Consider the following 16,402-nt stretch of genomic DNA (forward strand, 5'->3'; position numbering starts at 1 on the left):
AACGGTCAACCGATCGCCGATCACTTTCCGCCTGGACACTGGTGCCTCCGCCAACCTCATAGCATGGTCAGCATTCTATGCCATGAAGGTCAGACCACCAATCCAGCCATCCCGGTGCAAGATGGTCGACTACAACGGGAACGTTATCCCGGCCATGGGATCCTGCCAGCTCCAGGTGACACACAAAACACACACGGCCACACTCTCGTTCAAGATAGTTGGCTCATCGAAGGACTCCCTGCTGGGCGCACAGGCATGTAAGGCTCTCCACCTTGTGCAACGAATTCTCTCTCTCTCTCCAGACGGCACGTCTGACTTCCCGGATGCAGAGTTCAGTACACAGCTCCAATCGCTCCTCGCCCACAACCAGGAGGCATTCGAAGGCATGGGAACACTGCCATACACCTACCGAATTCGCCTCAAACCGGACGCCACCCCGGTCGTTCATGCACCTCGCAGCGTTCCTGCGCCACTTAAAGACCGCCTCAAGCTGCAGCTGCAGGATCTCCAGGACCAAGGGGTCCAATCCCGTGTCACGGAGCCCACGCCATGGGTCAGCTCCATGGTGTGTGTCAAGAAGCCCTCTGGCGAGCTCCGCATCTGTATAGACCCCAAAGACCTCAATAATAACATTATGCGGGAACATTATCCCATACCAAAACGGGAGGAGATCACCAGTGAAATGGCCCAAGCGAAGATATTCATGAAACTGGATGCTTCTAAAGGATTTTGGCAGATCCAACTCGACCCGTCCAGCTGAAAGCTCTGTACCTTCAACACCCCTTTCGGCAGATTCTGCTACAACCGGATGCCATTTGGCATCATCTCGGCATCCGAGGTCTTCCACAGAATCATGGAGCAGATGATGGAAGGCATCTAAGGGGTGCGCCTATATGTGGATGATGTCATCATCTGGTCCACCACACCCCAGGAGCACATACATCGGCTCCAACCCGTTTTTGCCCGCATACGGGAAAACGGCCTGCGCCTCAACCGAGCCAAGTGCGCCTTTGGCCAGACCGAATTGAAGTTCCTGAGGGACCATATCTCCCGGTCAGGGGTCCGTCCGGATGCAGACAAGGTGAGCGCCATCACAGCCATGCCGCAGCCGGCCGACAAGAAGGCTGTCCTACGCTTCCTTGGCATGGTCAACTTCCTAGGGAAATTCATTCCCAACCTTGCCTCCCACACAACGACTCTGCGCCACCTCGTCAAAAAATCTACAGAGTTCCAGTGGCAACACACACACCAGCTGGAATGGGAGGAGCTCAAACGCAAACTCACCACGGCACCAGTGTTGGCGTTCTTCGACACGTCTCGTCCCCCCAAAATCTCAACTGATGCCAGCCAATCCGGCATTGGAGCAGTGCTCCTGCAGAGGGATGACACGTCGTCATGGGCCCCGGTTGCCTATGCATCGCGGGCCATGACCCCCACAGAGCAGCGCTACGCGCAAATCGAAAAAGTATGCCTGGGCTTGCTAACCGGTTTAGACAAGTTCCACGATTACGTCTATGGTCTTCCACGGTTCACGGTCAAAACTGACCACCGCCCCCTGGTCAGCATAATAAACAAGGACCTGAACGAGATGACCCCTCGCCTCCAGCACATCCTACTTAAACTCAGGAGGAACGACATCCAACTGGTCTACACTCCAGGGAAGGACCTCATCGTGGCGGATGCCCTATCCAGAGCAGTGAGCACGCCGCCAGATGCGGAGGGGTTCGTATGTCAGGTCGAGGCACAGGTGGCCTTGACAGCGGCAAATCTGCCGGCTGACGACTCCAGTCTGGCCCGCATCCGCCGAGAGACAGCGGCCGACCCCCTTTTACAGCGAGTGATGCGCCACATGATGGGAGGATGGCTCAAGGGGCAGTGCCTGCAGTTCTATAATGTACGAGACGACCTAGCCATCATTGATGGGATCCTTCTGAAGCTGGACCGGATTGTGATTCCGCACAGTATGCGCCAGCTGGTTCTCAATCAAATACACGAAGGCCACTTGGGGGACGAGAAGTGCAGACGGAGGGCCAGAGAGGCGGTACACTGGCCGGGCATCAGTGACGATATTGCCAACATGGTGATCAACTGTACAACCTGCCAAAGGTTTCAGCCGGCGCAACCTCCTGAGACGCTTCTGCCCCATGAGCTGGTGACGTCCCCCTGGGCGAAGGTGGGTGTCGACCTATTTCACGCGCTTGGCATGGACTATGTTATCATAGTGGACTACTTCTCCAATTACCCAGAAGTCATACGCCTGCACGATCTGACGTCGTCTGCTGTCATCAGGGCCTGCAAAGACACCTTTGCTCGCCACGGCATTCCGATGACTGTCATGTCGGACAATGGCCCTGTTTTGCCAGCCATGAATGGTCGTCCTTTGCGGCCTCGTATGGCTTCACATATGTGCCGTCCAGCCCTCTGCATCCCCAGTCCAATGGAAAGGTGGAGAAGGGTGTTCACATTGCCAAGCGGCTCCTCTTCAAGGCTGCTGCTGCCGGATTGGACTTCTATCTCGCCCTGCTGGCCTATCGCTCGGCCCCACTAGCCACGGGTCTCTCGCCAGCACAGCTGCTAATGGGTCGCGCCCTCAGAACCACTGTGCCTTCCATCCTGGCACCAACAATAGACCATGCTCCGGTACTGCATAGGATGCAACTGCAGCACGATCGCCAGAAGAGATCGTACGACACAAGGGCAACTGATCTTCCCTCCCTGGCCCCTGGAGACAACGTCCGCATTCACCTACCAGACGGTGGCTGGTCAGCACCTGCTGAAGTTCTCCGACGCGTGGCTCCCCGCTCGTTCCTGGTACGCATGCCGGATGGATCCGTGCGTAGGCGCAATCGCCGAGCCCTTCGCCTACTTCCACGCTCGCAACGGAACCATACACAGACGCCGTGTCCTCCACTGGTTCCTGATAGCGACTTCGTGGAGCTGCCATATACCATGCCCCTTCTGTCGCCGCCCGTGGCCAGACCCGCACCTCAGCCGGTGGTTCTCGACCCACTCTTGAGGCGGTCAACCCGAATTCGTCGCCCACCTACTAGACTGGACTTATGAGCCTGTTCACACGTCAAATTGTAGCAACTACTGTATTGTAACACGTCACTGTTTTATCGTTCCAGGCCTCGTTTGATCGGTCCAAATTTCAACGTTCTTCTCCTTTTGTTATGGTACAACCTCGTTAGCATGTCACACCTGACATCGCCCCTTGTATATAGTTACACCACATGTACATGCTGTAAATATCACGCACACACACCTTTAGCTGCACTCAGGACACATTTATATTTATAACCACGGAGGCACATAATCTTGTAAAAAAGGGGGGATGTCATGATATTCAAACACACATCACAACACACACATCATGATAGACAGACCAACAGACCAATTAGCACACATAACACGACAGCCAATCACAGACAAGATCAGACACAGTATAAGACAAGAAACACAACACCTCCTGGTCAGTCCATCTGGAGACAGGACAAGGCCAGGACCTCATTAACAAGACACTCACACAGTCAGCAGAGTACCAAGTCAGATGTGTAAATAACTAGTTGGAATAAAACTGCGTTGTACCAATCGCAACCGTGTTGGTTCGTCTGTACCTCAGAGCACCCAACACCACAAAGTCCACTCTATCCCCGTAACCCAATAACCCTCCTGACCTTTTTTGGATACTAAGAGCAATATAGCATGGCCAATCCACCTAACCTGCACGTCTTTGGACTGTGGGAGGAAACCGGAGCACCCGGAGGAAACCCACACAGACACGGGGAGAACATGCACACTCCGCACAGCAACCCAGCGGGGAATTGAACCTGGGTCGCTGGCGCTGTGAAGCCACAGTGCTAGCCACTTGTACTACCGTGCTGCCGGTAAAGGGTAATTTAGGTCTACATCCCCTGGAGTTTGGGAGAATGTGAGGTAATCTCATTGAAATATTTAAGATTCTGAAGATGGTCGAAAGGGTAGAGGCTTAGAGATGTTTTACTCTGGTTGGGGAGGCTAAATCAAGGTTAGAAAGTCTCAGGATTATGGGCCACTTATCTGGAACTGAGATGAGGAGAAATTACTTCACTCAAAATGGTTGTGAATCTTTGGAATTCTCTCCCCTAGAAGATTGTAGATAGAACATAAAACATACAGTGCAGAACGAGGCCATTCGGCCCATCGAGTCTGCATTGACCCACTTTAGCCCTCACTTCCACCCTATCCCCGTAACCCAATAACCCCTCCAAACCTTTCTTGGACACTAAGGGCAATTTAGCCTGGCCAATCCACCTAACCTGCACGTCTTTGGACTGTGGGAGGAAACCGGAGCACCCGGAGGAAACCCACGCAGACACGGGGAGAACGTGCACACTCCGCACAGACAGTGACCCAGTGGGGAATCGAACCTGGGACCCTGGCGCTGTGAAGCCACAGTGCTATCCACTTGTGCTACCGTGCTGCCCGATGCACTATCCTTGAATACAATTACCGGTGGGATAGACAGATTTTTGGTCTCTCAGGGAATCAAGGGATTTGGGGAGGGGGAGGGAAAGTAGAGTTGAAGCCCAAGATCAACCATGATCGTATTGAATGGCAGAACAGGCATGTTGGGACACCTCTACTCCTGCTTCTGTTTCTTGTGTTCCCGTGAAATATTTTAAAACTGATGTTTAAAAGATTGATGTTGACAAATTTGGTTTCCTGGTGTAGAGCTGGTGGAGTGAGGTAGAATTGGGAAGGTTATGGCCATGTCGTGCAGTCCGTGAAGAAAGCACCCCATTTGTTGGCTCCGCCCTCAGTTCCTTATGTTAGGGGAGTTGCGTAAGTTGTATAACTTCGTGGTGCTTACCTTAAGGAGTGTTCTCAGAACGGGCGTGGGAAATTTGGTGTTGATGCTTCTGAAAGGAAGTGTAACAGGGAGTCGCATTTCATGGTCAAAGCAGGAAAGGGACATGGTCGATCAGTCAAGCATTCCCCTCCCTGCTTCCAATGGTTAGCAAGAATACTATTACTACACCTCCGTTTTGCTGCCACTCAATGCTTTTCTCTTCACAAACCCATCTTTCCTCTCAGCCAGGCTTGCAGCTTCTTTAATTCCTGTCATAGTGAACATTATGGTAAGTTATCTCACATATGGAGGAGGTCTGAAAGCCGAGGACAAATGTTTATCACTCTGCCGCACTCCACTATCCCTACAGAGGAAACTATTTGCTGAGAGGAGGGAGATGATTAAAACAAAAGATGATGCTGCCACCTTTATCCACACCTAGAAGGCCGAGGCTTCCATTGCCATTTTGGAATGGGATCCATCAGTCAGCACTCGAGATGCAAAGTCGAAGGTCTGATCTTAAAACAGCACCTTTCCTATCTCTTCTCTTCATTTCCTACATCCCTCCTTCAATCATGTGCTGAACCTGACAACTTAACCTGCCATCAAAAGTTTGTCCTGATGCTTGTCTCCCTTCTTCCTCATTTTGGTCCGCCATGTTTATTTATACACAGCTGGTGAATTGCTGTTTAACCCAGTTGATGTTTTTTAAATATATACGCATCTCCTTGAGGTGAGGGGTCGCGGTGTTGGAAAATGGAACACTTTTCCCCTTTACGCATCCTAAAACATACCCCAGTTGATGTACAGCATAGCCGAATCTAAGGTAAGATTCACTGCAATCGCAGCCAATCTCAAAATACCTCAAAGATCAATACTGAATTCTCCTCATCTGGGGCAAATCAGGTGGGATGCTGAGGAGAGGCAATTAAAATGGGGCAGGAAGCTGACTTATTCTTTCCCCAGTTCGATCTGGTTGATTGCAATTTATAATAGTAAATGGCAGCCACCACAAGGGGATGGGGGGAGGGGGGTCATGCTTCAATTTTCATATCAGGTTCAAATGATTTATTTGGCAGCTGACTTAGGCTGGAATTCTCCAGTTGTCGGGATTCACTTTTGTCACTGGCAGCGCATCCCTGCCAATGGGTTTCACGGCGGCGCGGGATGGTTTCAATGGGAAACCCCATTGTCCACACCCCATAAGAAATACGGGGGCTTGCCAGACACTGGGGGGCTGGGTTCTCTGATTTAGAGGCTGTGTCTGGAAGAAGTGTCTTGTATTGCGACGAAAAAATCAGCGAGGCCCCAGCACCGACCCTCCGACTGGTGAGGGGCTAGCAGCCATGCCACGTAAAACATACGGCCTCCACAAAATAAACGGCCGGAGAATTTCCGAGTCCGTGGCCGCGCAAGCTCACGGTGATAACCTGCAGCGGTTGCGCCGTAGAACATGGCGTCAACCACGCGCGGAACCGACCTACCAGATAATGCCCCACTGGGCAGGCTCTCTCTGCCCACCAGTTCCACCAGCCCTCACCAACGCCCCTCCGGCCAGCATCACGGCTCCCCCCCCCGACTGTGGTGGGGCTGGACAGAGTCCATAGCCACCACTCTGGGTTCACGAAAACTGAGGGCACACGTGTCCCACGCCATCGGGAACTTGGCCCATTGGGGGGGCGGAGCATCGTGGGAGTGCCTTCAGGTAATGACCTGAGGCCATCCCAATGGCGTGCGGCGTACTCTTCGATGGCACGTTTTGGAGGGGTGAGGGGAGCATCCGAAAACAGACGCTGCCTGTTCGGTCATTGTCATAATATACACCAGTATATCATGGTGCAGATACACACACACTGATGGACACACAGCAAGACTAATCAACACACACAACACCACAGCCAATCACCAGTTAGAGCACACTCACTATAAAGACAGGGGGCATCAGAGTTCTCTCTCATTCGGGATGAAGCCTCCTACAAGGACAGAGCTTAGAGCTTACAGCACAGATCCTCACCATGTGTTGAGTGCATAGACTGGTTCGGACAGGCATAGGTCTTTAGTTTAATCTAACATCGTGTTAACCCACAGTGAAAGTATGTTCAACAGTTTCTAACTTAATAAAATAGTGTTGTACTATTTTAAGTGTTGGTGGCCTGTATGTGTTCCACTGATCCAGAGCACCCAACACATCATGGGGGCAGGAGTTGAGGGATATTAGAACTTCTTAGACCTACCTGCAAGTGATCTGCCTTCCACCAGCATACAGCCATCCTGCAAAATGGACAGCGTCCGCCCGCCGCCGCCGCTCCGCATCACCGATAACCTAGGGGCCAACTGGAAGATATTCAAACAACGCTTCCAGCTCTAACTTGAAGCCACAGACCGGGAAGATGCCTCGGACACCAGGAAGATCGGTCTCTTCCTATCCACGGCCGGGGAACATGCCATCCACATTTTCAATTCTCTCACCTTTGTTGATGGTGAAGATAAATCAAAATTCAAGACGGTCCTCCTCAAGTTTGACACTCACTGCAACACAGAGGTGAATGAAAGTTTTGAGCGCTATGTATTCCAACAGCGTTTGCAGGGTAAGGATGAACCTTTCCAGTCCTTTCTCACCCATCGTCGCACCCTTGCGCAGTCCTGTAATTACGGGCCCACCTCCGACTCCATGATACGCGACCAGATCGTTTTCGGTGTTGGACCCCCTACGCCAGCAGCTCCTCAAGGTAAAGCAGCTCACCCTAGCGACCGCCATCGAGACCTACGTGCTACACGAACACGCCACTAGTCGATATTCCCATATCCAAGCGGCTGAAATGGTCCCCATGAGGCAGAACAGGTCCAAGCAATCGAGCAACTCCAGGGCCTCATCCTGGATGAGGGCGGCCATTTTGCGCGCTTTTCACGGACTCCCGCGCTTGTGCGCACCGAACGAGGGGACGTCAACATTTACGAACGTACTGCGCAGGCTCGCAGCACGTACGGCTGCACTGCGCATGCGCGGTGGCACAGCAAACGTACTGATGCTACAATGTGCGGCAGCTGTGGCTCCGACCACTTAAAGCGGCAATGCCCTGCCAAATCCCAACAATGCCTGAGATGTGGCAAACTTGGCCACGATGCTGCTTTATGCAGATCAGCTCGGCCTGCCAATTCGTATCGCTCCGGCCAGCCTCGCAGGGATGTCCGGGCCATTCAACCCACGGTCACCGAGTCCGATGCGGACCTACTACCCGATATTGACACCGAGGACCCGAAGGCACGTTTTTGAATCGGTATCGTTACAAAAAACAGGGTGTCCCCAAAGCAAAGAATCCAGCCTCTATCGGTATACAGCATCGATCCAGATGATGAGTGGCGTGCCACCCTTACGGTCCCAAATACGATTCCGCCTGGACACTGGTGCCTCCTCCAATCTCATTGCGTGGTCTGACCTCCAAAGCCTTTGTGTCAAACCAGCCATCCTCCCATCAGCCTGCCAGCTATTAGATTATAATGGCAATGCCATTGCTGCCAGCGGCTCGTGTCAGCTCGAAGTGACGCACAAGTCACACAAAGCCATCCTTCCCTTTGAAATCGTGGGCACCGCGAGAGCCTCCCTGCTTGGTGTGCAGGCATGCAAGCTGTTGAACCTAGTTCAGAGAGTTCACTCTCTCTCTCCTGCTGATGCGTCTGCCTTTCAGGACACCGACTTCAGGGCGCAGCTCGACGCCATTATCAAACAGTACCATGACGTCTTCGAGGGCATGGGCACGCTCCCGTACACCTACAAGATTTTATTAAAACCGAATACCACGCCTGTGGTGCATGCACCTCGCAGGGTCCCAGCACCCCTTAAGGACCGCCTCAAGCAGCAGCTGCAGGACCTCCAGAACCAAGGAGTGATTTCCAAAGTCACGGAACCGGCTGACTGGGTCAGTTCCATGGTATGTGTAAAAAAGCCTTCCGGCGAATTGAGAATTTGCATTGATCCCAAGGATCTAAATCGCAATATCATGAGGGAGCATTATCCAATTCCCAAGCGCGAAGAGCTCACATGTGAGATGGCTCGCGCCAATCTCTTCACCAAACTCGACGCTTCAAAAGGATTCTGGCAAATCCAGTTCGATAAATCCAGCAGGAAACTTTGCACATTTAACACCCACTTTCGAAGATATTGTTACAACAGGATGCCATTCGGGATCATATCTGCTTCAGAAGTGTTCCATAGGATTATGGAACAAATGATAGAAGGCATTGAAGGTGTTCGTGTCTATGTCAATGACATAATCATTTGGTCCACAACAGGAGCATGTTAGTCGCCTCCAGCGCGTATTCAGACGTATACATGAGCATGGCCTCCGCCTCAACAGGGCCAAATTCTCTTTTGGTCAGACGGAACTCAAGTTCCTCGGGGACCACATCTCCCAATTGGGTGTGCAGCCGGATGCGGACAAGGTCGCTGCCATCACAGCTATGAAAATACCAGAGGACAAGAAGGCGGTCCTCCAATTTCTGGGCATGGTCAATTTTTTAGGGAAATTTATCCCTAACCTCGCATCTCATGCCACGGCTCTCAGGAACCTGGTCAGGAAGACAATGAATCCCTGCCCACGAGCGCGAATGGAGAGAACTCAAAGCAAAACTGACCATGGCCCCGGTCTTAGCTTTCTTTGATCCAGCAAAGGAGACCAAAATTTCGACCGATGCCAGTCAATCCGGCATTGGGGCTGTGCTCCTTCAACGTGATGAGGCCTCATCATGGGCCCCCGTTGCATATGCGTCACGTGCGATGACCCCCACGGAGCAGCGCTACAAGCAGATAGAAAAGGAGTGCCTGGGCCTTCTGACCGGTGTTGTTAAGTTTCACGATTATGTCTACAGACTTCCTCAATTGACCGTCGAGACCGACCATCGCCCGCTGGTCAATATAAAGCAGAAAGACTTGAACGACATGACGCCTCGCCTCCAGTATATTCTTCTCAAGCTCCAGCGATATGACTTCCAGCTGGTATACACCCCAAACAAAGATCTCATCATTGCTGACGCTCTCTCCAGAACAGTCAACTCTCCATGTGACCCAGCGGGATTTGTCTGCCAGGTTGACGCCCATGTGGCATTCGCGGCCTCCAATCTACCTGCCACGGATGAGCGCCTCGTCCAAATTCGCTGCGAGATGGCAGCTGACCCCTTGCTACAGCGTGTCATACGCCACCTAACGGACAGGTGGCTCAAGGGCCAATGCCCTCAATTCTATAATATCAGAGATGATCTGGCGGTAGTAGACGGGGTTCTTCTAAAACTGGACCGCATTGTCATCCTGCATAGCATGCGGCAACTTGTCCTGGAACAACTAAACGAGGGCCACATTGGCGTGGAAAAGTGCCGCCGACGGGCCCGAGAGGCAGTGTACTGGCCCGGCAATAATGAGGACATAGCCAACACAGTGCTCAACTGCCCCACTTGTCAGCGCTTCCAGCCGGCCCAACCACGTGAGACCCTGCAGCCCCATGAGTTGGTCACGTCACCATGGACCAAGGTGGGCATCGACCTGTTCCACGCACTGGGCAGAGACTATGTCCTGATCGTGGACTACTTTTTGAATTACCCGGAGGTGATACGGTTGCACGACATCACCTCGTCTGTCGTCATTCGTGCATGTAAAGAAACATTTGCTCGACGCGGCATCCCGCTCACGGTTATGTCGGACAATGGCCCCTGCTTCGCCAGCCAGGAATGGTCCAACTTTGCCAGGCAGTACAATTTTGCCCCTGTGACATCCAGTCCCCTGCACCCCCAATCCAACGGCAAAGCGGAGAAGGGAGTACATATAGTCAAACGGCTCCTATGCAAGGCTGCCGATGCTGGGTCCGATTTCCACCATGCTGGCCTATCGCTCTGCCCTGCTGTCCACTGGCCTGTCACCAGCCCAGTTACTCATGGGTCGTACCCTGAGGACGACGGTGCGGTCCATCCATGTCCCAGACCTCAACCACGTTCCCGTCCTTCGTCGGATGCAGCTGTCTCGTGCACAGCACAAGGCGGCTCATGACTTCCGTGCAGCTGATCTCCCTGCTCTGGCTCCAGATGACAACGTCCGCGTCCATCTTCCGGATGGGGGCTGGTCTGCAACCGCTGTTGTCCTTTGGCAGGTGGCCCCCCGCTCATTCCTGGCTCGTCTACCGGATGGCTCTATTCTGCGCCGCAATCGACGCGCCCTTCGTCTCGTTCCACGCTTGCCACATGATCCTCCAGTGTCGCCTCGCCCTCCTGTTGACCCTGCCACGGACTGTGCAGAGCTCCCTGTCACTCTGCACCCCCCGACTCTGACGCAGTCCAGCCCAATCCTGAACCGACGGCTCTCAACCCACCCTTGAGGCGGTCAACCAGAATTCGTCGCCCACCTCAGAGACTTAATTTGTGAACTTTGCGGACTTATAGACTCTCTGAATTGTTTTGCTGCTTTGTTTGATCGTTTCACTGGTTTGTATATAGTGTTGATCTCGTTATCCTTGTTGCATACTGCTTCTCTGCACCAGGCACCTTCCCATGTACATAGCTTAGTTCTTATGTACGTAGTCCTGTAAATATGTCTTCGCACCCCACACGTAGTTAGGAACATTCTCACCATACATTATTTATTGCCACACACATACATTCTTTTATAAAAGGGGGGATGTCATAATATACACCAGTATATCGTGGTGCAGATACACACACACTGATGGACACACAGCAAGACCAATTAACACACACAACACCGCAGCCAATCACCAGTTAGAGCACACTCATTATAAAGACAGGGGGCATCAGAGTTCCCGCTCATTCGGGATGCAGCCTCCTACAAGGACAGAGCTTACAGCTTACAGCACAGATCCTCACCATGTGCTGAGTGCATTGACTGGTTCGGACAGGCATAGGTCTTTAGTTTAATCTAACATCGTGTTAACCCACAGTGAAAGTATGTTCAACAGTTTCTAACTTAATAAAATAGTGTTGTACTATTTTAAGTGTTGGTGCCCTGTATGTGTTCCACGGATCCAGAGCACCCAACACATCAGTCGTAAACAGGGATTCTCCGCCCGATCGGCAATTACGATATCGGTGTTGGGCAACAGAGAACCCCTCCCTGGGTTTCCATATCCACACCCCTGGAAGCACTTATCTTCTGCCAGGGACTGCTCCCCTGAACCTCACTGAGTTGCACCAGTAGCATTTTACTTTCTCTTTAGTTTAGATCTTGCTGAGATTACAATGTTCTGCTCATTTGTGCCCAATTTTGCTAGTTTTGTGCTGCAGACCTCCTACCATTTCATGAGGAAACCTCTTAACCAGTACAGAGAGGTGATTCTTTTCCCATTGAACCTCCCTGGAATCGAGTAGTCAATGAATAGTAGCAGCCATGTGGTTGTGCTTGCAAGCTATAATCAGCACCATAAGTTCACCACCCATCATACCTTCACAGGGGTCCTCAGTATGTGACTGGTATGGGTATTAGTCTGTTTGACGCCTGTCCCATCCAAAGTTTGATTGCAACTAAACCGCAGTATGTGCCAATCATGCTGAATTCTTCACATGTTTGGCAATCAAGCTAGATGTCATTAACACATAGGAACCTATCTTACCACAGGTTCCTACTGAGACATTGTTATGGCAAAAAATGCAAAAATAAAAAGCTATGGGGGAAAAAGGAGGTAAATGGGATTGAAGTAGATACCTGCAATGAGCATATAGCAATGGCACAGGGAATACGGGGTGAAAGAATTCGTATACTTCCCAAGGGGGTGAAATTTGTCTTGGGCTGTACCGCAAAAAGGGGGAATAGTAAACCAACAGGCCTCGTTCCACTCCACTCCATTTTCTTATCCGAGTCACACTTACAGTTCTACTCTAACTTTTGGGCATCGTTTTGGTCAGAGAATATTGGCTAGTGTATCATTTCAATTAGCATTTGGTCAATGGATCCGTCCTGCAAATATTAAATGCTTTCATACAAAGCTACAGGTTGTACTAACCTTTGGCATTGGGACAGGACACACCTCTTACATAGGGTGTAATTTCTGTGTAACGCAGTCACTGCTCTAATTACATCTTAATCGATTAGCAACTCACGCAGGATCGGACGTCAGGGTTTTTCAATTTAAAGATAAATAAAGTATGCTGTTTGAAAATACTGCTGGGGTTTAACAAAGCTTAATTTCCAATGTCAGTTTGACTTGATTTCACAAACGTAATGGCATCAGCTGACTTGGATGCTTAGTATGTTATCAGATTTCCTCAGACATTGGACTGAATTTTAATTTTAGGATCCAGATCCTGAGGATGTACTGGCAGGGGGCGGGGACCCAAGGAGATTTTCAAGGAGGGTCGCGAATTAACAGGCCTTCAGAGCCCCATCCAATTAGGGTGATGGGTAGTCTCTGCAGCAATAAGGGTCAATGGCAGAACCTCAGACTCTGTGAGGGTGGTAGCCCCACCAGGAGAAGCGGGTTTTACTCATATAGGACCGGGAGGCCGGTTCAGGTTTAGGCACCCCTTGATCGAAGACTTGCAAAAGGTACAAAATGTACTGTGCCAATAAAGGGCTATCAATAAAGAGAGGACACCTCCAAAGGATGGCCTGTGACCATGGCAGTGATCCTCGCAGCCCAGTGAGTCCATGCTGGGCTGTTTTGCAGAGTGTGCCTCTGGCCCTCAATCACTGCCACCTATGTGATCCCCACCCCTTTGCCTGGCACCAGGAGAATGCCACTAATCCATCCATGGGCTCACATCACAGGATTTGTCTTCCTTCTCGAAAGTATTGACAGCGTGTGAAGAGTAGCCTCAATTGATTCTTTCATTAGCCTAACTGACAACCAGCTGCTGATGAGCGAGTATCCGTTATGCTCCAGAAGCTGCCTCCCTGAAAATAAGCTGAAGGCTGGAGGACCGGCCAACATCGTGACATGACGGTTGGTAGTAAAAAACTGCTGGCGCATCTGCCTCCAAACCTACCTCTTTGAATTTGTCCACTGGATGTAGGCATCGCTGGCTAGGCCAGCATTTATTGCCAGTCCCTAATTGCCCTTGGGAAGGTGATAATTCGCTTCTCTCTTGAACCACTGCAGTTTATGTATTGTAGGTACATTCCACAGTGCTGTTAGGGTTAGATTTCCAGTATTTTGACCCAGCGACAGTGAGGGAACAGTGATATATTTCCAAGTCAGGATGGAGTGTGGCCTGGAGGGAACTTATAGCTGGTGGTGTTCCGACTTCCTTCTCAGGATGAAAATTCAGACCATTGTGCTTTCTAGGTTCCAACCCATGGAACTCCCGTAAGTTTGCTGTTACAAGGAAGTTCCAACACAGGAGGCCATATGCCGCCAATAACTTCCTATGCCAAATCCAATGGTTGATCAACTTGTATAGCCATAACTTGGCTCGGAGGAACATGAGGAAAAAAATGTTCATGCAACGGGTGGTTAAGATCTGGAACGCACTGTCTGACAGTGTGGTGGAGGCATGTTCAGTTCAAACATTCAAAAGGGAATTAGACTGTTATTTGGAAAGAAGATTTTGCGGTGTTACGGGGAGAAGGTGGTAGAATGGCACAAAGTGAATTGCTGAGGTGGAGAGCTGGTGTCGACACGATGGGCCAAATGGCCTCCTGCTGTGGGCTTGAGTAGGGTGCTCTTTGTAAGGGCCGGTGCAGACTCGATGGGCCGAATGGCCTCCTTCTGCACTGTAAATTCTATGATAATTCTATGAAGGCAGGCCAGAAGCTGCCTTGTGTGACCGGGAGGGCGACCCAAAGTGGAAGTCAGGAAAATTGAAGAACAGGAAGGGGAGAAGAAGAATACATTCATTGCACTAGGCCAAAGTCTGGAGCTCTGGACGGTGGGTTCATTTTTACATTGTATTTTTAACCTTTGAACAATGTTTCTGTCAGAAGAAAGGGCCTCAGCCATGTGAATCATGACTAAAAATCTGTTCACGAAGATTGAACCATCGCTGTCAACCTTGGGAAAGGTTCTTGAGGTAGACAGGTTCAACTGGGTCAAGAGGCCCAAATAGATGCATAAAGAGAGAAGACTTTCAGCGACCTGGCTTCCAAGTGGAATTGATATCAGAAAGAAAAAGGGCGGGATTCTCCGTTTCAGAAACAAGGGGTGGGATTCTCTGTTCCCCGGCGGAGAATCCATTTTGACGCTGAAATTGGTGACGGCACCTGTTTGACGCAGGTTTTGTATTCTCCGCCCCCTCTGAAATGGTGTCACGCGCCGCACGCCGTTGGGACAGCCTTAACGTGCCCCTTGAAGGCCCTCCGCGATGCTCTGTCCCAATGGGCCGAGTTCCCGACCGCACGGTTGACATGTGGTCTCAGTGGTCGGGAACCCGACATGGCGGCTGCGGACTGAGTCCAGTGGCACCACAGTCTGGAGGGAGCTGTGCTGTCAGTTGGAAAGGCTTACGCGAGAGCTGGGGGGACTGGTGGGGGTGGTTAAGGGGCACTATCTGGCAGATCGGGTCCACGCATGGCCGGCACCAGGTTTTACGACGCGACGGCTACAGGTCATTGCCGTGCGCATGTGCGGCCACGGGCCCAGGCATTCTCCAGGTGTTTATATCGTGGGAGCCGGGAGCTTTATACAGTGTGGCTGTTAGTCCCTCACCGGTCGCATGATCGGTGAGGGGGCAATGCCGATTTTTTCCACGTAATAAGGCCACAGGTCCTCTGCACTTAGCCTCAGAAACAGAGAATCCAGCCCAAAGTATTGATGCCGGGACTGAATCGGGGGACTTCCACGACAAATAAATTGGTGCCGGCTCCGGAGCAATTCATGAGCAGTTAATGGGCTAGCACTGGAACCACATGGAACTTGAGTGGTTCCATTGAAAACGGTGTCCGATTCGCCGGGATCAGGATTGACACTCAAGCTGCAGCTGCGTGTCAGCACACCACTCCCCACACACACTCATCCCAACCAACAAGATGGCAACACGGAGAGCAGCACCCCGGGTCCCTGATGTGGAGTTGGAGACCTTGCTGGACATGGTGGAGGAGAGGCGGGCTACCCTGTTCCCTGGGGTGAGAAGGAGGCTGCCAGCCGCAACCAGACACTGGGTCTGGGCACAGGTGGCAGAGGTCGTGAGCGCCGACGGCCCCACTGCCTGGACCGGCCAGCCGTGCAGGAAGAAGCTGCACGGCCTCCTCAGGGCGGCCAGGATGAGTAGCCAGCAATGTGCCCCTGTCACCAATCCCCGTCCCACACACCCTTAACCACCCCCTCCCCCCACCCGGAAGCCGACCGAATCCCACCTGCCAGCAGTGTGCGCACTCACCACCCTGCACCACATGCCAACACCCACATAGGCCGCCAAAGCCGGTTGCCATGGCTACAAAGGCCTCCAGCTGCCCACCCCCTGCACTGCCCACGTCCGACTGTCTAATACTGTGTGCTTTCTGGCTCTCCCACCCTCCCAGGAGAATGTGGCACAAAACGGCAGAGAGTGGGAGTAAACCGGAGGGGGACTGCGGGACCTGCAGCTTCTCACTGCAGTTGAGTGGTAGGCACTGGACGTGGTTGGTGGGCCCGGAGAGAGCGC

At 51.9% G+C, this 16,402-nt stretch overlaps 1 long non-coding RNA gene across 2 annotated transcripts in view; it reads left to right on the top strand.

Moving 5' to 3' along the window:
* Nucleotides 1-5,536: 5,536 nt before the first annotated feature.
* Nucleotides 5,537-16,402, top strand: part of LOC140427325 (uncharacterized) — a 59,389-nt gene continuing 48,523 nt past the window's right edge. For both annotated transcript variants that reach the window (XR_011948471.1, XR_011948472.1), the window contains exon 1: nucleotides 5,537-5,657. This is a non-coding gene — a long non-coding RNA (uncharacterized lncRNA). The remainder of the gene's footprint in view (nucleotides 5,658-16,402) is intronic.

Source organism: Scyliorhinus torazame, chromosome 7 (assembly GCF_047496885.1).
Source record: "Scyliorhinus torazame isolate Kashiwa2021f chromosome 7, sScyTor2.1, whole genome shotgun sequence".
In the NCBI taxonomy this organism is placed as follows: domain Eukaryota; kingdom Metazoa; phylum Chordata; class Chondrichthyes; order Carcharhiniformes; family Scyliorhinidae; genus Scyliorhinus; species Scyliorhinus torazame.